General features: G+C 40.6%; 1 long non-coding RNA gene across 1 annotated transcript; it reads left to right on the top strand.

The window, feature by feature from the left end:
* On the top strand, positions 1–26,554 carry LOC131685974 (uncharacterized). The gene is made up of 3 exons (XR_009304900.1): positions 1–79; positions 25,646–25,743; positions 25,801–26,554. It is a non-coding gene; the product is annotated as an uncharacterized LOC131685974 (long non-coding RNA).
* Positions 26,555–27,211: the final 657 nt, after the last annotated feature.

Here is a 27,211-nt window from a genome sequence, read left to right as displayed (position 1 = left end):
AAATCCGAAGGATTTGTTGGAAGCTGAAAAAAACGTGTTTGTCATCGTAAAGAAAACAGAAAAAAGTTAGCTCTATTCGGTTCGTGATTATTTTTATTATTGGTTGAGCTTACGTTGTGATTATCCTGTAAAAATAGATGCATCCAAAAACTTGTTTATATCGTTATCATTATTATTATTTGGCAAGATTGTTGTTAGTGTTTTAATAGTAGTTAGGTAGGTAGTGGAGCTGGGAATTCAAACAGATAGATTAGCTCTGCATTCGGTGCTCTAATAGGTAGTAATACTGGTCGCCCCCGTCATCGGATTAATGTGCTGTATCAAAAATATGACTTTTTCATTGTTGTTTGTTTTTTGCTTCTGCATATATGTTGAAAAATAGTCGGATGAACTTGAGCAATCTCTAGCACCGCTGCGCTACTGGTGCGAATGCAGATGCATTTTCCGTTCAAACTGTTTGCTTACTACTTGCAGCGGCTGATTTATAGATACATAAATTTAGTTACTGTCCTGTTGTTAGTACAAATGTGAGCATTTTGTTGTTTGTTTCAATTTGTTTTTCTTTGAAAATGATGAGCAAATGTATATAGTAGAAGGTTCGAAAAAGTTACAAACTAGTAGTGGAATATCTATTCAAAATGCACGCGTTACATAAGACAAAAGACACACCGTCTGAGAATCTTGTAGGTTATGTAGAGATAAATATGGGTTTTTTTGTTGGATAAAATGCATTAGAATCGATTACTAGATAAAATTAGAATTCGAAAGTTGCACACATATTTGTTCTGTTTGTGATTTTCACTTGCTATAACTTAAAACATGATAAAATGGGTTAACAAACGTTTCAACAAAGTTGATAAATATAAGAGCCAAAATAAAACGATCTCCTGACTAGGGTAGTAACTAAACAAGATGTTAAAAAAACAGTTTTATCTTGGGAAGAGGCAGGTCTGACTTGGTCCAGATGGATGATTTACGCATACACACATTAGTAACATAGTTGTGATCACAAAACATCGATACTGTTTCGATTTTATAGATTGTCTGGTGCACAGTTTCGCTTAGAAAGTAAATATATTATTGTAGCTTATTAGTAAGAAGTAGTGAATTGTTTTCTTTCGTTATTTTTTTTTTGCTTGATTTGTTTTTCGTTTTGGCAACATATTACACTAAAAGTTGTCATTTTATGACCAAGAAGAAATAGTTGAAATATGAAATAAGCAGAAAGCTACACCAAACATAAACGGTAAACACTTAATATTTAGAGCAAATGCCGTTTATGGCACCTGCAACGATACGAGAACTGTCAGTTTGCAAAGTTTCGGTTTCGATTGTGTGACGGCTTATCAGAAGATTACACGATTCTGCTTACGAAAGTATTTACATCGTTCCGCGTTTCTTCCGTTTTCGAGTATAAGTACTTTACGGTTGACAATATATGGGAAATGGTTAATATATTTTTGGAGGAAATTTAGTCACTTTTGCTTTAGTGTTCGGTTGGACAGTTTTGGATTTTGATAGTTCCGATTGTTTTAAACCAGGACTGGAAATATTAGCATTTTTTAAGTAGGGTTTTCAGGTTTTCTCTTGATGGTGATGATGGATTAACATAAAAACTTGGAAGAACTGGTATCATTTAAAATAAGGAAAATTCTCTGATAAAATGAGGGCAAAAGATCGTATCAATCAATCGCAGTAATCGTTTATATTTTAGCTGCGGCTCTGTGTTCGCCTGTAGAAGCAAGTACTCGGCCAATGCCACCCGGATCTTTTTCTCGCTCAGTTTCAGTCACCCGGATCTTTACAGCATCGATCGCCGCCGTAATTCGATTCCCCGACAATAGTATACGTGAGTGTCGTGTTCTGTAATCCTGTCAAAACCTTAAATTTCACACCCGCACAAATTCTAAGCCTACTACGACTTTCTCATAAAGATAGTGCAGTGTAAATTACAGAAAATACCTTAAGCGCAAACTTAATGGTAAGTAAACTACTCGCGCTTCCATAGATATCCGTATATCAAATCGGAGAAACGATCGCATCTCCGCCAGGAGGAAAATCTACCCCCCGGTGAACCAACATCCGTCTTCATCATAGTGCCGATCGCCTGCGATTTAGCGTTGTATGAAGTGAGCTGTACGGATGTGTAGCAAAGAACCTCAAACGAATAAAATTTTAAAAGAAGTAAGGAGACGAGATTTTTTTTACTGAATTAACGCCTCTCGTATCAAAAACCATACCGGTGATACATATATTTTATTGTGCTCATCACAGCATGCTGTGCGCTTGACAGTCATCTTTCGTTTGTTTACTTTTTTGTACGGTTTGAATTCTTCGTTTCCTAATTGTTGCGCATTGAAAATGAAGTGAAAATTGAGGTTTTTAACATGTGTTTCAGTGAAAAAGGGGCGAAAATTGTCGCGAAGCACTTTGGAATTGATCACGCGAATGGAAAATCCGCTATAAACGAGTTTGTAGAACACTATCCGCTGGATGAACTGTCTGGAAGGGCCGAAACTCCAGATATTCCAACCCGAAACTGAACCAGAAATTGACAGAAGTTATCAATATCGATGCGTGATTTCACCAATAAAGTGAGAACGAGCGACGCAATGATCCAACGTATCAAGAAACGAAACAATCGAAAAATCTATAAAAAGCTGAAAATCGTCAAACAAACTGCAGAAGTCTAGCCGTCCTTATTTTAAAGGACATGTCGTTAAGTTCAACGAAAGCGTCTTTCATTTTCTTAATTCATAATTCATCACATTAATACCTGTGCAGAAAAGCCTTCCGAATAAGGAAGTATTTCACTTATTTGTTTCAGGTAAAAAATGTGGGTTGAATCTTGCCAGGAGTATAAGTTGTCCGCGAAAGGCTGCTGCGCGAGATTGCGTTAATAAATCAGCCATTTTTATTTATTTTGACATTCAAAAAACTGTTTTTTGTTAAGTGGATATATGTTCAAAAATCTTGTTGTTTATCAAGTGCTTTAACCGAATTGGTCATTCGTCCGAAAAAATAGAAAATTGTGGTACAATTTAATGCAATTAACACGGTTTTTCGCAAAAATATTTAATTTAAAATAAGTCCTTTTAAAGGCAAAAGTCTTAAAAGTTTTCTCATCAAGTTTTTTTGCACGGATTTTGCAATTTACACGGTTTCCGCGTTTATTCCAAGACCTTTTGAATGCATAGAATTTAGAAGATTTTTGGAAAAGTGGAAAAGGCGAACTTTAAGATTCCTTCTGACCCACAACAATCTGGTTGCTTTTGGAACAGTATTAACGAGTAGCCACCACCTGTCCATGTTTGAGTCCATTTTGAAAACCAAGATGGCCACTTCAGTTTAGTAAAATTTTCAATTGCCAAAACAATGTGAGAATTTTTGGAATAGCGTTGATGAATAGATACCGGATGTCAATTCCGGAAGACATGTTTAAATCCAAGATGGTGACTTCCAGTTTAGTGGACATCTCATTTATCTTAATAGTACAGTGAAGACACGAGTAAATACATCCATGAGCACAATTTGTTTATCCTGTAAATACAGAATATCCAAAAATAAATGTATCTTTTTGTTTTACACTGGAAAGTTATACTGCATATTTATCAATTAAGTTCCAAAACAGTCCACGTTGTCTGAGTTATACAGAATAACGCTAAACCGATAGTCGCCATTTTGTATTTCAAAATGGCCTCTGGCATTGATCTCTGGCATAATGCACTCATTAGGCCCGCTCTAAAAATATGCATAAGGGATTGTATAGGTTGGGACAGCTCGATATTTTCGTTTCAATGCAGTGTTGCCATCTGTTATTTTTAACACATACTAGACTCGGTTGTAGCTCACTTTTTATGCCAAGTTGAAGTTATAGTTCATTCTTGTCACAACTGTACTGAGCAGTGTCAAAAAACGAGCAAAAAATATTTTGTTGTGCTGATTTTTGGGCCATCCTAAATTGAAACTTTTTCATCGAAATTTCAACGTAAATAATTTTAAAGTGTTAAGAAGTAACTGAAATGTTATTACCGATCAGGGTTTTGCGTATGCTTCATTGGATTTTTTTTTCTTCGCAAAATAGGTTGGGACAAGCGTATCGTACGGGTTAAGACACCATGCACTTACGCATGCGTACAAGATTGCGTTCAAGTTTTACATGTAAAAACTGTGAGTCAGATTAACTTTGTCAAATGGAAGTAAATAGGTCTTTCAGATACTTATTCTTATTCTAAAAAATAAATAAAAAATAAATATAATGCATTAAAGTTTAAATTGTCTTTAATTATTTAAATTGATTGAAGTATCCCAACCTATACGACACAATTTTTTTTTGGCATTTTGCCGTCATGCAGAAAATTGATCCTGAGTCAGTGGCGTAGTAGCGGGGGGGGTTTTGGGGACGAAACCCCCCCCGAAATATTTTGGAGAGATTTGAAAAAATTGAATATGTTAAACAAAAATATGCCTAATATTTTAAATGAAATTCTCAAAGTTTCATTTGCAAAAGTTATCTTGTAAAAAAATTCCCTTGTAGTGAAAATTAGCTGCAGACTCGACACCTACCTGTCGGCACGTTGTGGAGGCTAGCTCAACCGCCGAGGACTATAACGAGTAGATCGCGGCGAAGCGAGGAGCTAGGAGCTTAATGGTTCACGAAACGGATATCGGTACCGAAAGAAATTTCGCCACATTCTGTAGTCCTTGACTGACGGCGAACATGGACTGGAGAGTGTGAGAGAAGTATCCCCATAGAGGCCACCAGGCGATTCGCTACCGCATCGGCCAATGGAACTAGAGCTTCCATTTCCCGACGGTTTTCAGCTTCCCGGGATTCGGGAAATAAATAATAAATTTCCCGGGAAATCCCGGGATCCCGGGAATACAGAAGAAAAATAAAAAGGTGAATGATTTTCTTGAAAACAAAAGAACAAATCGAAAAGTTTTGAAACCCGTTTGATTTCAAGTATATTTGTCCTAAAGGCAGTTGTCAGAAAATGGCGATTTGGTGGCCTATACATCATTCAATCATTCGATAACTCGTCAATAAGTTTACGCAACATCAACTCCTTTGATGATTTTTCTTGGCTATATGTATAACCTAAATTTTGGTAAATACGATTACAATTGGGACTAAACACAGCTGCTGGAGTTACTCCAAAATTCGAATTCGATGTTCTGATACGATGGAATGTAATTAATTTAATGCAAAGCACCTTCTTTAGTAATCTTGAATGAAAAGATCGAGCTGCTTCAGGGTAGTGTGCAGTTATTTCCGATCAAATGAGAAAACGTGATATATGGAATCCATTTCCGTCACAGTAAGATCAGCATCATTTCGAATTAAGTGTGAATCAAAATCAAGCAGATAATGGACGAACTGTGCAGCGATGGATGGAGCCTATTATCGATTTCCTGTTACGAGCAAGTATATGGATTGCTTGATCGTATCCCTTTAAAAATCCTGCCTGCATCCTTGAAACCATTCAAAGAGTTTGGATGCGCATAATATTGGACAGATACAACGTTATGTATTTCTTTTCATACATCCAAAAATTTACAGATATTATAGTTACAGTATAACAAATAAGACGAAATATGCATTCGATGAACCGACCAAATATTTCTGCAGACGTTCTGGAAACATTCCTTGTTTAAATAGCGTTTGCGTTAAGAATGATATCACTAAAAACCATCCCAAGTTTTGTAACATACACTCACCGATTTTTTAAGAAAGTACCGCGCGTCACTAACGCTACAATCTGCATTCACTACTCACTCCAAATGCTTGCCGGTAAAAATATTTCCTACATAATTTCTTTCGCAGAACCTAAGCTTTTTGGAATAAATTAAAAATCTTTTTCCCGGGATTCCCGAATCTCGGGAATGGGAAAACACAATTTCCCGGGAATCGGGAATCCCGGGAAATCCAAAAATCCCGGGATTCCCGGGAAATAATTTCCCGGGATGGAAGCTCTAAATGGAACCCTGCTGCAGCACGAAGAAGGACGGGCGGCAAGCTAAAGTGGAAGACGAAAGCCTTTAACGAAAACCTCTTTGTTGAGTTACTTCGGCGAACAACGGAATCAAGTACATTGATACGGCTGACGGCTTACAAGAAGGATTGTGACGGCTTGTGACGTTACAATGTCACGAAAACTAGGGCCATGTAGTAGACGGCGTGCAGCTTACTGGTTAAATGAGTAACTCAGTATGCTATACGCTGCTTGTCTTAAATCCAGAAGGCGGGCTCAGAGCGCAAGATCGGAGAGTGAGAGAGGAGCGCAAGCGACGTATCTAGAAGGTAGGGACTCTTTAAAACAGGAGATCAAGCTTAGCAAGCCAATTGCCATAAGTAGCTGTGCTGAGAAATAAACGCCAGTCCCTGGGGGACGCGTACTGAGTCGTCATGACGAAGACGAGGGTCCGTCGACACCAGCTGAAATATGCCCGGGTAAGCTAAAGATAATCGTTGAGGGTCTCTTCCCGAATCACGATTCAACTACCTGGTCACTGACACCGTACGGCGAAGAAGAAGGAGGTAACACAGTCGAGTGGCAAGTGACCAACGACGAGCTCAAAGACGCGTCGATGTGACTAAAATCAAAGAAAACCCAAAGAAGGCAATGCGAGTCGCAGCGGGCGTTACTCAGAGCTCCATTCTCTGTCAAACACTTTGGAATGGGATGTAAGATGCACTGATAACATAAATTCGTGAATATAATAAATCATGCAATGCACGAATTCATTCGTCGTTTTCTGCAACTAAGTATTTTCGTGCATTGAAATTGTAAGTTTCGTTCATTTCATGAACAAGAATGGCCGTATGGTGAACGAAAGCTTTCGTAAATTTTACACATTTAATGTACACTTCACGAATGATATCGTTGATAACGACATTATTTTTCGTGAATGAAATGAAATGTTTTGTTTATTTTAATAAACGTTTGTGTATATTTCGAACGACTTCGTTGGTCGCACGAAATCTTTTCGTTTATCTTAGAAAAGTTTTCGTATTTATTGGCCTCTTATTGTTTTCAGTCGATCTTTTAAGATCGATGTTTTTTTTAATTTAAAAAAATCGATCTGGCCAAATCGATTTTATTGTGATTCGAAGAAATGGCCGCTTGATGAACGAAAGTTTCGTTTATTTTGATAAACGTTTATGTATATTACAAACGAATTCGTTGGTCGCATTCGATCTTTTAGGATCGATGTTTGACAACACCGATATCGCTCAGGCAGAGAAAAACTCAAAATTATTCATACAAAATCAACGAGCAGTTCGCGACGGCTCAACTGATTCTGTACTGCTCCAGATTCTGAATCATCTGGAAGCGAAAGAGGTCCAGGAAATCTTCCTGCAACCGGCGGACACGGATACGACTACTAAATAGTCAGACAACAACAATTATCTGACGAATAGCAACAATTGCTCCATATTGCTCCTTTGACGTGGACGGTTTGACGAATGGTGCTCGTAAATATTATAAAGATATTCGTATATAACAGCGAACGACTCGTTTGCTGAATGAAGCTGTTTCGTAATAAGCTAGCGAAAGTCATTTCGTGGTTTTCACGAAAAACTCGTAATAATAAACAAAAGTGTTTCGATAGAACTACGAACGATTCATCATATGTACGAAAAATTCGTAAATTTTATGAAAGTTGTTTGTACGAAATTAATTCCTAGAGATTTACGGATATATTCTATCAGTGTGGGGTCTTAACACTGCGGCTGCCCAGGAAAGTGAAAATCGTTGGTTTCGTGGACGATGTGTCAATAACGGTGAGACACTTGAAGAAATGGAGGTGTCGGTGACGGAGACAATAGATGCGATCGAGAGCTGGATAAACGGGTCAAGCTGCAAATAGCTCACCACAAGACGTTGCTGTTGGACAGCAACTGCAAAGGGGTTCAGCGGATACAGATCACCATCGAAGGGCATGTGATTGCATCGAAGCGTGCACTGAAGCAATTGGGAGTGATAATCGACGACTGATTGAGCTTAAACAACCACGTTGATTAAGCATTGCTCTATCCCGGGCAATGAAAAGGCCGACTCATTAGCAAAGGTGGGCGCATTAAATAGTGACATATACGAAAGACCAATCTGCTTCAACGAATTTTTTAGTATTTGTCGTCAGAGGACACTCAACAGTTGGCAAACCTCGTGGAGCAATGGTGAACTTGGACGATGGCTACATTCGATTTTCCCAAAGGTATCAACGAAGCCTTGGTTCAGGGGGATGGATGTGGGTCGGGATTTTATTCGTGTAATGTCCCGACTTATGTCCAACCACTACACCTTAGATGCACATTTGCGGCGTATTGGGCTTGCGGAGAGTAGTCTGTGCGCTTGTGACGAGGGCTATCACGACATCGAGCACGTTGTCTGGGTATGCGCCGGGTATTTGGACGCCAGGTCTCAGTTAAAGGATTTCCTTCGGGCCCGAGGTAGACCACCCAATGTCCCAGTCCGAGATATGCTGGCAAATCGTGATTTCCCCTATATGTCCTTTATTTATACTTTCATAAAACTCTCTTTTTATTTCTCGTTTTTAGAAGTTTCCTCTTGCCGTGTGGAACCGATAAGCTCCAGACTGCCACTATGTAACCGCCGTCGCCCTTATCACTACGGAATCTAAAGCGAGAGCGACTCGAGGTCCGAAGGATTCCCTTTGAAGGATTCCCCGCGGGTCCGAAGAATACCATCCGCCAATCCGACCTACTAGACCAGTGGCGTAGTAGCGGGGGGGGTTTTGGGGACGAAACCCCCCCCCGAAATATTTTGGAGAGATTTGAAAAAATTGAATATGTTAAACAAAAATATGCCTAATATTTTAAATGAAATTCTCAAAGTTTCATTTGCAAAAGTTATCTTGTAAAAAAATTCCCTTGTAGTGAAAATTAGCTGCAGACTCGACACCTACCTGTCGGCACGTTGTGGAGGCTAGCTCAACCGCCGAGGACTATAACGAGTAGATCGCGGCGAAGCGAGGAGCTAGGAGCTTAATGGTTCACGAAACGGATATCGGTACCGAAAGAAATTTCGCCACATTCTGTAGTCCTTGACTGACGGCGAACATGGACTGGAGAGTGTGAGAGAAGTATCCCCATAGAGGCCACCAGGCGATTCGCTACCGCATCGGCCAATGGAACTAGAGCTTCCATTTCCCGACGGTTTTCAGCTTCCCGGGATTCGGGAAATAAATAATAAATTTCCCGGGAAATCCCGGGATCCCGGGAATACAGAAGAAAAATAAAAAGGTGAATGATTTTCTTGAAAACAAAAGAACAAATCGAAAAGTTTTGAAACCCGTTTGATTTCAAGTATATTTGTCCTAAAGGCAGTTGTCAGAAAATGGCGATTTGGTGGCCTATACATCATTCAATCATTCGATAACTCGTCAATAAGTTTACGCAACATCAACTCCTTTGATGATTTTTCTTGGCTATATGTATAACCTAAATTTTGGTAAATACGATTACAATTGGGACTAAACACAGCTGCTGGAGTTACTCCAAAATTCGAATTCGATGTTCTGATACGATGGAATGTAATTAATTTAATGCAAAGCACCTTCTTTAGTAATCTTGAATGAAAAGATCGAGCTGCTTCAGGGTAGTGTGCAGTTATTTCCGATCAAATGAGAAAACGTGATATATGGAATCCATTTCCGTCACAGTAAGATCAGCATCATTTCGAATTAAGTGTGAATCAAAATCAAGCAGATAATGGACGAACTGTGCAGCGATGGATGGAGCCTATTATCGATTTCCTGTTACGAGCAAGTATATGGATTGCTTGATCGTATCCCTTTAAAAATCCTGCCTGCATCCTTGAAACCATTCAAAGAGTTTGGATGCGCATAATATTGGACAGATACAACGTTATGTATTTCTTTTCATACATCCAAAAATTTACAGATATTATAGTTACAGTATAACAAATAAGACGAAATATGCATTCGATGAACCGACCAAATATTTCTGCAGACGTTCTGGAAACATTCCTTGTTTAAATAGCGTTTGCGTTAAGAATGATATCACTAAAAACCATCCCAAGTTTTGTAACATACACTCACCGATTTTTTAAGAAAGTACCGCGCGTCACTAACGCTACAATCTGCATTCACTACTCACTCCAAATGCTTGCCGGTAAAAATATTTCCTACATAATTTCTTTCGCAGAACCTAAGCTTTTTGGAATAAATTAAAAATCTTTTTCCCGGGATTCCCGAATCTCGGGAATGGGAAAACACAATTTCCCGGGAATCGGGAATCCCGGGAAATCCAAAAATCCCGGGATTCCCGGGAAATAATTTCCCGGGATGGAAGCTCTAAATGGAACCCTGCTGCAGCACGAAGAAGGACGGGCGGCAAGCTAAAGTGGAAGACGAAAGCCTTTAACGAAAACCTCTTTGTTGAGTTACTTCGGCGAACAACGGAATCAAGTACATTGATACGGCTGACGGCTTACAAGAAGGATTGTGACGGCTTGTGACGTTACAATGTCACGAAAACTAGGGCCATGTAGTAGACGGCGTGCAGCTTACTGGTTAAATGAGTAACTCAGTATGCTATACGCTGCTTGTCTTAAATCCAGAAGGCGGGCTCAGAGCGCAAGATCGGAGAGTGAGAGAGGAGCGCAAGCGACGTATCTAGAAGGTAGGGACTCTTTAAAACAGGAGATCAAGCTTAGCAAGCCAATTGCCATAAGTAGCTGTGCTGAGAAATAAACGCCAGTCCCTGGGGGACGCGTACTGAGTCGTCATGACGAAGACGAGGGTCCGTCGACACCAGCTGAAATATGCCCGGGTAAGCTAAAGATAATCGTTGAGGGTCTCTTCCCGAATCACGATTCAACTACCTGGTCACTGACACCGTACGGCGAAGAAGAAGGAGGTAACACAGTCGAGTGGCAAGTGACCAACGACGAGCTCAAAGACGCGTCGATGTGACTAAAATCAAAGAAAACCCAAAGAAGGCAATGCGAGTCGCAGCGGGCGTTACTCAGAGCTCCATTCTCTGTCAAACACTTTGGAATGGGATGTAAGATGCACTGATAACATAAATTCGTGAATATAATAAATCATGCAATGCACGAATTCATTCGTCGTTTTCTGCAACTAAGTATTTTCGTGCATTGAAATTGTAAGTTTCGTTCATTTCATGAACAAGAATGGCCGTATGGTGAACGAAAGCTTTCGTAAATTTTACACATTTAATGTACACTTCACGAATGATATCGTTGATAACGACATTATTTTTCGTGAATGAAATGAAATGTTTTGTTTATTTTAATAAACGTTTGTGTATATTTCGAACGACTTCGTTGGTCGCACGAAATCTTTTCGTTTATCTTAGAAAAGTTTTCGTATTTATTGGCCTCTTATTGTTTTCAGTCGATCTTTTAAGATCGATGTTTTTTTTAATTTAAAAAAATCGATCTGGCCAAATCGATTTTATTGTGATTCGAAGAAATGGCCGCTTGATGAACGAAAGTTTCGTTTATTTTGATAAACGTTTATGTATATTACAAACGAATTCGTTGGTCGCATTCGATCTTTTAGGATCGATGTTTGACAACACCGATATCGCTCAGGCAGAGAAAAACTCAAAATTATTCATACAAAATCAACGAGCAGTTCGCGACGGCTCAACTGATTCTGTACTGCTCCAGATTCTGAATCATCTGGAAGCGAAAGAGGTCCAGGAAATCTTCCTGCAACCGGCGGACACGGATACGACTACTAAATAGTCAGACAACAACAATTATCTGACGAATAGCAACAATTGCTCCATATTGCTCCTTTGACGTGGACGGTTTGACGAATGGTGCTCGTAAATATTATAAAGATATTCGTATATAACAGCGAACGACTCGTTTGCTGAATGAAGCTGTTTCGTAATAAGCTAGCGAAAGTCATTTCGTGGTTTTCACGAAAAACTCGTAATAATAAACAAAAGTGTTTCGATAGAACTACGAACGATTCATCATATGTACGAAAAATTCGTAAATTTTATGAAAGTTGTTTGTACGAAATTAATTCCTAGAGATTTACGGATATATTCTATCAGTGTGGGGTCTTAACACTGCGGCTGCCCAGGAAAGTGAAAATCGTTGGTTTCGTGGACGATGTGTCAATAACGGTGAGACACTTGAAGAAATGGAGGTGTCGGTGACGGAGACAATAGATGCGATCGAGAGCTGGATAAACGGGTCAAGCTGCAAATAGCTCACCACAAGACGTTGCTGTTGGACAGCAACTGCAAAGGGGTTCAGCGGATACAGATCACCATCGAAGGGCATGTGATTGCATCGAAGCGTGCACTGAAGCAATTGGGAGTGATAATCGACGACTGATTGAGCTTAAACAACCACGTTGATTAAGCATTGCTCTATCCCGGGCAATGAAAAGGCCGACTCATTAGCAAAGGTGGGCGCATTAAATAGTGACATATACGAAAGACCAATCTGCTTCAACGAATTTTTTAGTATTTGTCGTCAGAGGACACTCAACAGTTGGCAAACCTCGTGGAGCAATGGTGAACTTGGACGATGGCTACATTCGATTTTCCCAAAGGTATCAACGAAGCCTTGGTTCAGGGGGATGGATGTGGGTCGGGATTTTATTCGTGTAATGTCCCGACTTATGTCCAACCACTACACCTTAGATGCACATTTGCGGCGTATTGGGCTTGCGGAGAGTAGTCTGTGCGCTTGTGACGAGTGCTATCACGACATCGAGCACGTTGTCTGGGTATGCGCCGGGTATTTGGACGCCAGGTCTCAGTTAAAGGATTTCCTTCGGGCCCGAGGTAGACCACCCAATGTCCCAGTCCGAGATATGCTGGCAAATCGTGATTTCCCCTATATGTCCTTTATTTATACTTTCATAAAACTCTCTTTTTATTTCTCGTTTTTAGAAGTTTCCTCTTGCCGTGTGGAACCGATAAGCTCCAGACTGCCACTATGTAACCGCCGTCGCCCTTATCACTACGGAATCTAAAGCGAGAGCGACTCGAGGTCCGAAGGATTCCCTTTGAAGGATTCCCCGCGGGTCCGAAGAATACCATCCGCCAATCCGACCTACTAGACTGAAGCGCAAATTTGTTTCGCTGATCTCCCGTTTGCCCGAAAGTTGCAAGTTTTGCTCTTCTCTACCGGTCACCATCTACGCCTTCTCTCCCCTGTCCCTGATACAACTACTTCTACACCGATTTTGGAAATGACCAAGCATAAGTATCCGATAAAAAATCAAATTTGTATTCCGTATTCCTAGTTTTAAGATAGTCGTAATTTCTACTCTTTGTTAAAACTATTGTCCCCCATCTTGTAAATAGAATTGTATCCCTAGTTTTAAAACATCTGTGAAATTTTTCATAAATATTTGTTCCCCCTTTTGTGTACCAAACTATATTGTTAGTTTTAGGATAACTGTAAATATTTCCTAAAAAACTATTACTATTGAATTCCTTGTTTTACAATTTTTCATAAAAAAGAAATCTTTTGCCCCCTCTCTTATATATAGAATTTTTTTCTAGTCTTAAGATAGCTATAAATTTTTTCTTTTTTATAAAAAAAATATTTCAACATTGTAACCTCCTAGTTTTAAGAGCAAAAGAATTCGGCACCGCCAAGCTAACGCATTTGTGCCTATCAAATAAACGAAATGAATAAAAAAAACCACGTTGATTACACATGCGAAATGTCGGGTCTTTATCTAGTGTTTAGTCATCGATTACCCTGACGGAGGATATCAAGTGCTACAATCAATGAAATGTTAGAAACGTGAGGAAGATGATGAGAATCGATTCGATGATGACGTAGCAGCAGGAATGGGATAATACGGAGAAAGGAAAGTGGACCTACTGGCTCATCCAAACCTGTCGACGTGGGTCAATAGAATGCACGGAGAGATGACCTTCAACCTGAAACAGCTTCTACCGAGCCACGGCTGCTTAAGGAGTATCTTCATCGGTGTGGGTACGCAACGTCAACACTGTGCCTGGAGCGTCTTTGAATGTCCGGGGTTTCAATTATTTGAATGTCCGAGGAGAGTCTTTGAATGTCCGAGGTTTGAAGTGACGTGCAGGGAGCTACTTAAAATGGGAGAACCGGACATCAACCCGGATAATGTATCCTACAGAATGACAAGCGACGTAGAGACGTGGAACACAGTAAACAGAGATATGATGTAGATCAGTGATTCTCAACCTGGGGTCCGCGGGCCCCAGGGGGCCGCGAAGTCATAGCTGAGAGTCCGCGAAGAAAAATATATTTTCCGAGTGCATATTGAAATTTCAAATCTTGTTTCCTAACAAATTGAAAATAACATATTGATAGCATACAAAATTGATGTTTATCTGTGGGGGTCCGCAGCAACCCAGTGTGATATCTAAGGGGTCCATGGTACGAAAAAGGTTGAGAACCGCTGATGGCATGACCGTCTTACAACGGAATAGACATCGAACAACGATTTCGGGAGAGCAATCACCGCCAGGGAACTCTCCGCAGGTATAAGCTAAATCCACCGCCGAGGACTAGTCGAGTAGACCGCAACAGAGCAGCGAGTATGAGTCGTCGAAACGCCAGCGAACCGGACGTCACGCTCCATGCGAATTCGCCGGACCGACCATGGCTCCCCAGAATCGATATTGGGAAAACTTTTTTCGCCAGGGAACTTTCCGTTAGTGTAAGCTAGATTCACCGCTGGGGACTAGACGGATTAGACATCAATGAGACACCACTAGTCACGGGTCATCGGCGCACCAGTGCACCGGATACCCAGCTTCACCAGAATCGCCGAACTGACCTCGGCACCTAGCTGATTGGCTCGATCTCGGGAGAACTTCTCTCGCCGGGGAATTCTCTGTCGGAGTAGGCCAGGTCCATCGTCGGGGACTAGACCGAGTTGTTCGCGAACAAGTTGAGGACTGAATGGACCATCGAGGAAGTAGTGCTAAATGGCCCAAGAAGAGAACTAAATGGCTTAAGGTGAAGATATGTGGAAGCCACGTTGCTAGGCACCGACTCGCTTGTTTACATTAGTAAAAACTGAAATCTGAAGTGAAAATTCAAACGCACAAATGAGAGTTTCCGAACATTTTCCTTTGGTCATCTGCACATTGGCAGAAAATTTGAAGTTTTGTTAGTAAACGATTAAAGTTTCGCGAGTGTTTTTGCAGTGATGTGTGAAAAAAGTGCATTTGAAAAAGTGCAATGAAAACGATAAGAAGAGTGTTTCGAAAAGAAACCCCAAGTGAAGAGGGGTGATATTTTCGCACAAAATAGGAGCTACAGATGGCATTCCGTCAAAAACTCGGATTGATTGTATAGGAAAATATTCTAGCTTCCTTAAGTAGCAGTTTCGTGGCACACCAGCAAGGTTAGTGTGTTGAAAAACGTATTTTTATATTTGCTCATGTCAGATACATGGTTAGGCAGGGGAGAGGGGTGTGGGTGGCGTAGGAGTTATGTTGTGGCTCGCATGTATAATGTCCTTAAAGGAGTTGCGGTGCTAAATAGCATCGGTTACGGAGCCAAAGGGCTCAAGAAGTTGTAGTATTGAAACCAAATAAGAATCGGTATCGGGAGAACTTCTTTCGTCTGGGACCTCTCCTTTAGCTTACAGTCAGATTCACCGCCGGGAACGAGACCGCGTAGACCGCAACGATACACCACCAGCAAACCGGATGCCCCACTCTACCGGAATCGCCGAACTGACCGTAGCACCTGGCTGGTTGGCTCTAACTTCTCTCGCCGGGGAACTTTTCGTCGGAGTAGGCTAGATCTATCGTCGGGGACTAGACCGAGTAGTTCGCGAACCAGTCGGAAGCTCAACGAGGAAGTGGTACTGAATGGCACAAGGGAACTGAAGGGGTCAGTAAATTAGACAGTCTGAAGTTTGCCGCCCAGATTGTCCTCATAGGGGAAGAGCATTTATTCTATACCAACAGCTAGCTTTCCTACCTTGACTACCCAAACCTGTTCCCTGAGTTGTTGGTTTTTGAAAATTTTTTCCTGCTCAGAATGTTTTTGAACATTTTTTCATATATACACAAAAAAAAATTTCATATCCCCCCCCGAAAAATTTTCTTACTACGCCACTGTCCTGAGTGTTATTTAAAATTGCAAGTAAACATCTTCCATTCACAGACCTTAAGCCACATAATATATCTACAAAATAGTGTACTGCAAGCTAAAAAATATTATCATGGAAACAAGACAATCAGCTTCTAAGCAAACTCGTCCCAACCTAGACTACATTCCCTTACTGATTGGGTTATAGAATATTCTGTTAGACCGGAAGTTGTCATTTTGGTTTTCAAAATGGCCTCAAGAATCGATATCTGGCATCGACTCGTCAAACCCGTTCCAAAAATACCCACATTGATGGGGTTTAAAAGAATTCCACTGAACCGAAAGTGACCATCTTGGTTTTCAAAATGGTTTCAGACATCAATATTTGGCGTTTACTCGTTAATATTGTTCCGAAAACAACCATATTGTTGAAGTGCGGGTCAAACGGAAACCTCAAGATCCGACGTTTCCACACTTCCAAAAAAAAATGCTAAGGAATTACAATAAAAGCAGAAACCGTGCTACTTGCATAATCAGTGCAAAAAAAACTTGTTCAAAAATCGTCTAAGTCTTTTGCCTTCAAAAGGACTTACCTTAAACTCCGAAATCACCCCTTATCCTAAAATCGTCTAAGTCTTTTACATTGATTGTAACGCGGTTTTTGCTCTGTTTTCGAAATTAATGCGGATTTTTTGACGGTTTGCAGAATTAAGCGCGCACGCACTTGTGACGGTTTGAATGTGCTCATCACAGCATGCTGTGCGTTTGACTTTCATCTCTCGTTTGTTTACTTTTTTATACGGTTCGAGTTCTCCGTTTCCACGCATTGAAAATGAAGTGAAAATTAATGTTTTGGACATTTGGCCTGTGTTAAGCCAAAGAGGACCAAGCGCCATTTTGAGACATATTCTCTAAAAACGCTATTGCATCTGATGTAGTTCTAGAAACACCCACATTTATTTATTTCTGGGAACTCAAATAGCAAATGAAAGGATATAAGTGTTCATAAAATTTCTATGTTAATGGTAAGTTATTCAAAAATGAATTTTGGCCTGAAAAACATCAGAAAAAAATGATGGCGCTCAGTTCGGTTTGGCTTAACGCAGGCCATTTCGTCTAAGTGCAAAAAGGTATAAGCATGTGAAAATTGGCAAAGCGCTTTGAAATTAATCACGCGAATGAAAAATCTAGCCTCAACAAGTTTGGAAAACACAATCTGTTTGATGAACTGCCACAATGAGGCAGAAACCTCGGATATTCCAATCCAAAACAGGTTCAGAAAGTGGGTGAAATAAAGCAGGAACGAGCGTCGAAATGATCCAACATATCAAGAAACGGAACAATCGAGACCTATGAAAAACAGAAAATTATCAAACAAAATGCAGAAACTGAGAATATTCTTGCAGTGTTTCAGCTGATTATCTCATTTTAGAATGTTATTAACGCAATTATTGCTAAAAAAATACCAAAAAATCGAGGGCTTTATCAAAAAATTAAAAAACTCAACAGATCGCAGATGTTCTTTATAGTCTGTATGTAAGGATGGCAGGTCGTTCCCGTTTCCAGGACTGATATTACAGACAGGATGACGATCGGTATTCCCTTCGGTCTCTATTCAACCGCCAGACGAATGGCAGCAACTTCTGCCGAGAAGACGGAGCAGTTTATGGGGAGACGGTAGGCCAGACCAGCTCCTATTCTGCAGACCCCTACTCCGACTCTTTCTTGCAGCTTGAAAGCATCAGTGTAGATGGTTCGAAAATCGTTGATTCATCAGCTCTAGGAATTTTGCCTGGAAGACGTCGGGGAAGGGCCAGCTCGTAGCGACCTGGATAGATTGGTGTTAATGGTTGGGCCTTTCGTGTACCAAGGTCGGTCCCGGGTCCTGTGAAGAGATCTGTGCCGGTGTATGCTACCAGAAGTGTTTTGGAGGAATCCCAGGGCTCGTCTGAGCATGATGTTAGCGGCCGCCCACCGGCCGGTTCGACACAGGCTGCTTTGGCAGGAGCACTCGGCAGTAGGTTAGAAGCTAACCGAGTCGTTCCATTGTACAGGGGAGCACGGATCCTCATAAGTCCGTCCAAGGTGTGGCTGGTTCAATACCGTACAAGATTTTGCTGTTGATAAGCGCACTACCGACGTTCAGGACAGTTCTCCTGTTCCAGGTCGGATGCCGGACACTGGTGGTTCGAATAAAGCGCTTCTGCTTTCAGAGTCTCGTTTGACTGTGCGGAAGAGCGATATGAATGTGATACGGCGGTCTAGCGTGATATTGAGGATTTTTGGTTCTCGGGCGAAAGGGACAGGTGCGTGACTCCCTAGCCTAGTTACCGGAGACCCCTTCGCGGTAGACTGTATCATAGGCCTTGGCGATGCCCAGTATAGCTATATCGGCAGATCATCCGCCAGGGCCTGCCTGACGTTTTCTCCAAAGGCTCCAAGATAGGCTCCGATCTCTCTCTCCTTGCGACAGGCGAACTGCCGCTGATCAAGATGGGAGTTTTCTTCGAGGTAGGTCATAAGCCGTTTATTAACCATCCGCTCCACAGTTTTCCCTACGCAGGCTAATCGGCCGAAAGTCTTTCACCTTACGGGGAGTGTCACACTTCTTTGGTATGAGGTTTACAAGGGCCGTCGTGTCCGGAGTCTGGTGGAAAGGATATCGGCGCTCTTTCAAGCTTTCTGAAGCGTGCTAAGAAGGTTGGAGAGAGAGCATCTTAGGATAGCGAGCTAATGTGTTTGCTGAGTTCTCCGTGAATTTCTCGGGGCTCGACTGTTGTAACTCCGCTGAGAGTTTTTACTATCCTCCAAAGCTCAACAGTGGAAATATCGGGAAATATCCCTTGGAGAAACCCGTTCCAGCTCTTTATTTTAGAAGCCTCAAGTTTCGTGACCTACTAAAGTCTGTAGTCCTTTGTTCTTTCATGGGGTGGTTAGCGGGCGTCTTTTTAAGTATCCGGAGTGCTTTGTCTTTTATGGCTTGACTGACCACCGGGAGTTTTGCCATTAGTTGGTCGGCACGAACTAAATTAGTTGTGGAATTTGCGTTTCGACTTTGGATCATCAGAATTCGACACTAACTTAGTGACGGGACTAAGTTAGCGCCGGATTGACGCTAACTCCAAAAAAACGGATTTAATTTTATGTTCCTGAGCAAACCCCTAGTCAAGCGTGATGTCCCGCATGAAAAGAAGCTCATTTTAAGCTGAGTAGAACTAATGAAATCCGGCGCTAGCTTAGTCCGTTAAGTTAGTGTCGGATTTTGATGAGACGAAGTCAAAACGCTAATTAAATAAGTAATTTAGAGAAAATAAAATTAATTATTCACTCTTTCGTTAAAAATGCGTCACTGGCTTGTAAACTTCAGCGGTATTTCGTTCCAATATCGAGCTATTTGTTTAGCATGTAGATGACTTAGGATCTTTTCAATTACATTCGCGAGTTTTACAGCAACAGTGAAAAATGCTTAAAACCCATGCGATACAGGCGCCTGTTCAAAATGGAGAAATGTGCTCGAAAAGTGCTAGTCGGCAAGCAATACGTTCCTGTGGTTACAAGTCTATCATTTTTTACACTATCGGAACTATAAACGCGGAAATGTTTCAATCTGAGTCTCAGCAGAAGAATCTATATGAGAAACATAGTACCCTCCAATGTTTTGGACGTACTTGGCATCAGCGCCAAAACAATTACCAAGTGACTCACGGAAAAGGATATGAATTTCATTGAGAAAGACTTGAATCTACTGAATTGCCCTTTGCTTCAGCCCCTACTTTAGGCTAAAGCTTCCAAAAAAGTAATGATACGCTATTCCAAAAATTGGTTTGGAATTAAAATATGTCGAGAACTAATTTTCGATACAGTCTTTAGAGAAAGAACATGTCGTAGTGAAAGTTGAACTAAACAACCACAGGAAAACTCCGGAAACCCAAAGAACTCCAAACATGAAGTCATCCGGAAATCATTTGAAAGATATCCAATACAGCGCAATCCAAATCAGAGTCGGAAATGACGGACAACCTTCACCCTTCCTTGGACAAAAAAATCGAGACGAGCAAAAGATACAACACTTATCTCTCGAAAGGATTGACAACAATAAACTGCCGGATACGTCAATTCAAGACAAAATAGGTAACTCGGGGGTCTCTGCTCAGACTATTAGCAAGTTTTTTCTAAGATTACTCAACTTATGAAACCAGCAACGCAGACATGCAACACGAAGACAATGCGGCACGTCTCTGTATATCTAACACTTGATAACTTCTCCTCAAGACCATCAAGCGCTACCAACGAGTCTGGCAATGATCCTGTTTTTCGACTGCATCCTCGAACGCGTCTAGAGTGCCTCAAGGCTGTAATCTAGTTCCCATGTTCTTTAGTTTGTTATTCAACAATGTACTAATGATTTCACATGCTTGTACATGCCGATAGCTTAAAACTATATGGTGTTGTACACTAGAGTGCCCAGAAAAATGATGAATTTTTGAAAACTCAATCGGCCCACCCCTGAGTCGATTCCTAGTCCCACCAGGAGTACTTGTTCCAAATTTGAAGCGAATCGGACAAGTCTAGCTACCGGACCAACGTGCCTGAAGTTTGTATGGGATTTTTCGACAATTTACATGGAGAAAACCCACTAATTCGCATTTTCGCCGCTTGGCGGCACTGTATGCATCGTATTATCACTGTAAGTGAAAACAAGAAAGACCATTTAATTGCCTACAACTTTGTCGAAGACTGCTAGTGAATCCGACTTTGTTAAAAGAAGTTATTAAACTTTTAGCGAAGTGATGTCTGAGTCAGTTTTGCATGGGGCCTAGCAATGCATGGTTGTGTATCGGTACTCGATTCCCACCAACTATACATTTTTGTGAGATAAAAATCTTTGATTATCGGTTATTCATTGAACGATACATATGTATTCGTTTAATGAATGATAATCAAAGATTTTTGATATTTGCATCATCGCGCTGTTACAGAAATATACTAACATTGCTAAGCTACAAAGAAATTCCTTAGATTCAATTCCTGGTAGGGCTTAGCAAAGCTACCCGCAACGCGTTTTGTAAATAAGAAAGGAGCGATAAAACACGTAGCATGTTTTATTAGTACATCCAGAAACCCTTGTAAGCTTCACGAAGCTATCTACTCGTCAGTCGGGATTTATCGCTAAAGTTGCGAAAGATTTTATCGATCCAAATTGTTTTTAAGCAATTCACTGCTCTTTAGTACGTCCCATCCAGGAAACTCCACAACAGGTTTCGTGATGTCTGACAGTTGAAGGCAAAAAGAGACCCTCAACGCCTACTCCCTGGCTACCCCAATGATGTTGTGCAAAATGCTCTTAAGCGATTTGGTATAAATTATACATTGAAAGATCTACTTTGTTTTATGAAGGAAAACATATCTTAAACAGAGGCGGCCTTGAAAAGGTTTTAGGTCTTTTAATATATAAAAGAAAGTTTTTTGAAAATTTGGGAATCTAGATACCGGAAATACTCTCTGGTCGAACAAAGTGCGCCGCGGCACGAAGCTAAACATGAACTGACAGAATGTAAGGTGCTGCAAATCCAATATGGTGGGTGCAGATAGAATATGGAACGTGTGGACATGAGATGAGATCCACGAACTCCAACAGCTGCTATTTATGGAACCATTAATTGAAATTTGAGCGGCTTCGGTGAACTACAAACGGTAGAACAAATCGTTATTCACAGATTATCAGCAAAGACGGCAGACCAAGCTAGTAATATACATCCCTAATACACCGATAACAAAGAACCAGTCACTCACATCCAGCGATACATTCCGTATGCTTGTACCCGAAAACGCAAAGCAGGTAATTGCAATTATGTGACGGCAAATGGCACACATAGCTATTACTCGACATGCTTTACCCCACGTGTGGTCCGTACCGAAACACACCCAGTCTCAAATATCAAAATCATCTAGATTTAATAGAATAACCAAATTAACTCTATCATACAACAGAGGCTAGATTACGCATGATTTGTAAACGATATATAAACCTTAAGATCGAAGAATAAACGACACAGATCTTCTAGGAACGATTTCGCCAAGTTACTGGCGGTCCATTTTGGTGACTACTGCTGTAGCCCACCATAGCCTGGATCAGAGTTAAAAATATTCAAATTCATTGAATGAAAATTGATCATATTCAGCCGCATTCATTTTCAATATTCAGTGACGCAGCTGAAAATGTCAAACGAACAAACCGCCCATTCATCCATGTAGATTTTCATTCGGCTCCGATTATTACACGAAGCGACCGTGCAGCAACGAATCAAACGCATCAAAGTAGGCCCTGGCACAATGTAAGCGATGATGATTGTTGTTTCATATGCTTTATCGGCATTTGAAAACATTTTCCTAGATAATTAGTGTAATGAATATATTGTACGATATTCAACTGAATGAATAAGATGGATAGTTGAATGAATATTTTTTCTATTCACCACGAGTCGCAACAGGTTCATTTTCAGCCGTCACCAAAGAGCTTCGATTATTTTTAACTCTGGCCTGGATACCGACTTCTAAAAGAAAACCTCCAAATAAGTGAACTTTCCACATGGCGACCGTGATAGCACTCGAACCTGCAATCTTCGGATAGGAACCTTCTCCAAACCAGTAAACTTTGCACAAGCTGACATACAACCTCGAGAGTTTCTGGAAATACATCAAGCAGACTTCCTAATACCATGGTCAATGGTGATGAAGCAGCAATTTTTTCCCATAATCACTTCAGCAGGCTATCCAACAATGATAACCTTGACTGCAATTTCATTTGACATGTGGAGAACAATGTGACTTCTTCAACAATAGCTTCATAATTTCGCTATTTCGGTGTCAACTAACCAAAGTGGGCTCTATAATCACCTTCACTAGTAAATGGAACTTTATCACATTCCACTAATCGCCGCAAAGAATCAACTTGAGATCAGAAACCTGTTTTTAATCATTTTGGTGTTATACATCATAGTAAACTGTCCTTCTGTGATCACATTTCATATATTGTTTCCACAGCATCCAAACTTCGAAATTATAAAACAAAACGCTCTGCTGGGGATGTGAATGTTTCAGTTCCAGTTCTACTTTGAAACTCCTATACAAAATAAAACGCTCCTGAACATGCCCTTAGAGTGCCCCGGTATTTATAAGAACCATGTTAGCATACCCCTACTTTTGTAGATAACGCTTACATAGCTGGCCATGACTGTGAAATAATATTTACATTTCGTGAGCTTTGTGTTGTGTTAGTGTCGAGTGTTTTCTTTCCCGTTAAAATGCGAAGCATTGCATCGGATAATCGAAAACAGATCGTGCACAAATGGTGCACTATTGCTAACATTTTTCTACATCGATTGAATATGGTTAGTATGAGCATCGCAATAGTTTGAAATGCAAATCGGAAGTATGTTGGAGCAAGCTACTTTCCAGGATAAGACACAAAAAACTGGAGGAGAGGCGGCTCCGGATAAACATAGCTTAGCAGTTGACCGCCCGTAAGTTTCCCGCGATTGATCAAGGCCTGTTAACTTGCATATTTAACCAATTATATGATACTTGGGAATAGTACATCATACTCAACGTGCAACCTAAAGAGACTATGATTATAGTATGATCAATAACATAGATGTGACTATTATGACCGAAGAATTCTCTGCATCATCCGAGAGTGTCGCCGGATAGGATTGGTGTTAGTTGATAGGAAGATGCATCAGGATATATCTTGGTAGATATTCATTTTAGATCAAAGTTTTCAAGAGTGCGACCTCCAGTAGAAAAATGAGATCTCAAGGAGGCATTTGTCGATGGACGGTTCCAGATTTAACAAAAAACTGGTTCATTTTGACACATCTATTGATCGCTTGCCACACAAAAAACGTTTTGTGTAATTCGACAGCTTCATCTCAATTCCTTCTTGAAAGTTTGCTTTCTTTAAATACGGTTTTTAAACCAAAGCTTTGAAAGTTATGCCATGGCATGGAAGCTATAAATATATGCTAATACTTAATTTAGAATTAGGCTTCATCGTTTACAGATACTGTAAAACCACCAGATGAAACCTAAAACGTTTGTACACAATCGGGAATAGCGAATCAGAAACGTTGACTATATGTCAGTGATTCACCCAAAGAATGGATAAAAGCTATGATGCAAAACCTTGAAGTCCGTCCAGGTTAAGTCTTCGGTACGGATCAATACCTTGACCTAGGAACTCCAAACATATTGTTAGTCGCCTCTTACGACATGGGAGCAGGTTCCCAGCAGGTTCTATTCTTGGCTGAAACAGCGCAAAAAAAAATTAGCCCACCGGACACCACACGGCTTTGAAAGCCGGCTCCGGATAAACTCTGGACAAACTTTCATCCGTGAAAAAGTTCTTCGGTTAGCGTGGGATCTCCAAAAAAGAATGTTCAGTGAGTCAAAACAAGCATGAGTCTAAGACATGTAAGAAGCAGACGAAGTTGAAGCGAAATAAAAAAGAAGCCCGATTTTTTAACGATCGATTGATGTTCGAAAAATCGATTTGTGTAATCATGACTGTGACAGGAAATAGGTCTATTTTCCAGCATGTTTGTCACGCAATGAACTATCTAATGATTTCAAAAGGGTTGTCTCATACTGTCGCCGAAATGGGTTTCCACTCAAAATTGGCAATGATGCAAATGACCATTACATCATTTGATGTAGCTCAGATATCAATTTGGGAGGTCCAAATTGAGGGAATACCTAAAAAGCACGAATCGTGAAAAATCACCCAACATTTCCAGGGCTGGCGTGCAAAGAGATGTTTGATGGAACTCTCTGCTCCGACAGAAATTCGCATGAGTTGAAGAGCTGGACAACTGTTTGCATCTTCTTTGACCGTTTAATCGTTTGAATGTTTCCTTAGATATCTCTATGTATCGCAATCCCAAATCGACGAACTGGAACCTGTACGATGGGGACTTAGCGATTAGATTTCCTGGGTATTTTGCAATTATTAAAAACGAACGAGATTTGATTTTCGTCGTGGATACCACAAAACTCAATCATAGCATCAAACTAAGAGGCTTGCCCACTTCGAGTTATGCGTGCTACTAGAGGAATTCGTTGACGGAATATCGAACTTTATACCCATAACACTATGCAGAGAGGTTTGGAATCGGTTCGGAGGCATTCAACCCCAGAAATCCAGAAACACTCTTATATCCAAAGAAGACAAATTTAGTTTCTAGTTTCTGGCAAAATTCTTCTGTTGCTCTCCTAAGGTTAGCGACGCTAACAAAATAAGAATACAAACCTTCAAATAGTTAAAAAAAAAACTCCATCGAATGACCCCCTCATGAGGGAGCTTCCACAACAGTTCCGTAATGCGTCGCGAGCCTGATCAATCTGCAAATATTCTCGGTGAATACATCGCAGAAGTATCGGCTACGAGAGCTTACCCTGAATACATTATGTGGATCGAAGCAATCGAAAAAACTCGTCCCAAACAATTCTATTTTCCGGCTGGAGAAGAACTAAAGAGATTTTCTTTTTTTTTTCAGAAGACTCGAATTGTACCATCAGAGATTACTCGAGACTACCTACTCACGAAAAAGCGCTCAAACCATATAGCTGTGTAGATCTGTGTAGATTTTTCGAAGTAGTAGAAAGAGTATAAATCTTGACGAACCAATCTAATGATCTGTATTTTTAATAGGTCCGCAAAATTGGTAGCAGTTGATTATTGATCGTTGCTAGGATTGCTAGGCAACGTCACCAAGAACGGAAGAAACTGATCAGAAAAATGTGTGACGTGGAGTTGACACAAACCCGTGATGCTATTCTCATTCGTTAGCGCGTAAAAAAGCCTTTCTCGTTCACGCGAAATTGCGAGACAACTCTCAGTAGCATTTACACTTGTCTGTGCTCTTCATTGCATTAAGGTGAAGTTATGTAGAAGCCAGGAACGCACACTTGTTGCCAGACATTGAAGCGCTTGTTTACATTGAGGAAAAATGGAATTCGAAGTGAAAATTCAAACGCACAGGTGGGAGTTTTCGGACATTTTCCTTTGGTCATCTGCACATTGGCAGAAAATTTGAAGTTTTGTTAGTAAACGATTAAACTTTCGCGGGTGTTTTTTCAGTGGTGTGTGATGAAAGTGCATTTGAAAAAGTGTTCTGAAAATGAGAAGAAGAAAAATAAGAGTCTTTCGAAAAGAAACCCCAAGTGAAGAGGGGTGATATTTTCGCACAAAATAAGAGCTACACATAGAATTCCGTCAAAAACTTGATTATATAGGAAAATGTTTTAGCTTCCTCAAGTAGCAGTTTCGTGGTACACCGGCAAGGTTAGTGTATTGTAAAACGTATTTTCACATTTTCTCACGTCGGATACATGGTTAGGCAGGGGAGAGGGATGTGTGCGGCGTAGGACCTATGTTGTGACTCGCTTGTATAATGTTCTTAAATGACAAATAAAATGCTTCTTTTAAAACATAACACAAACGGCTGTCAAAATGTACACACTAATCCAGTTTCGGGGTAGATATTGGTCAGGATTCTCACAATTACATTCTTATTTACTGAGTTATTTTAAGCGAGTCATCCGGCCTTACTTGACATTGGGTTCAGCAACATAACTAAGCATATTTGACTCTTAATTCAGCTAAAGCAGTGGTTAATGTGTTGGTATGAAAGGTTGGTCTTGGGGGTCGGATAATTTCAAGCGGAATCCGAACGAAACGGGACGAACGCCAGCAGTATATTACCAAAGCACGTGCCCGGAAACTGCAAGACACATCTTATCAAACACCAGTACTGCGTCATTGATGATGTAGTTGCCGGGATTGAAACATTTCACGGGTAAGAACGAGCTTGCTGTGGATGACCGTTTTAAACGTCGAACCTGTAGAAATTCGCTTTGAAGAACCTGATTTGGCAAGCCATATGTACTTGTGGTAAACGTATAGCTAAACGGTAAAGGATAAAGTGACCGTGTTATTAACAGATAAAACAGTTAACAGAGAGAGGAACCTTTCCCGAGATAAATAGCCTCCTTGTCATATGGAGAATTTTGGAGAAACATATATATTTACCGTATGCTTGATAGTATTTACACCATCATAC

The sequence above is a fragment of the Topomyia yanbarensis genome, chromosome 2 (genome assembly GCF_030247195.1).
Source record: "Topomyia yanbarensis strain Yona2022 chromosome 2, ASM3024719v1, whole genome shotgun sequence".
Classification (NCBI taxonomy): Eukaryota; Metazoa; Arthropoda; class Insecta; order Diptera; family Culicidae; genus Topomyia; species Topomyia yanbarensis.
The sequence above is the reverse complement of the archived record's forward strand: the minus strand, read 5'-3'. Positions and strand labels throughout refer to the sequence as shown.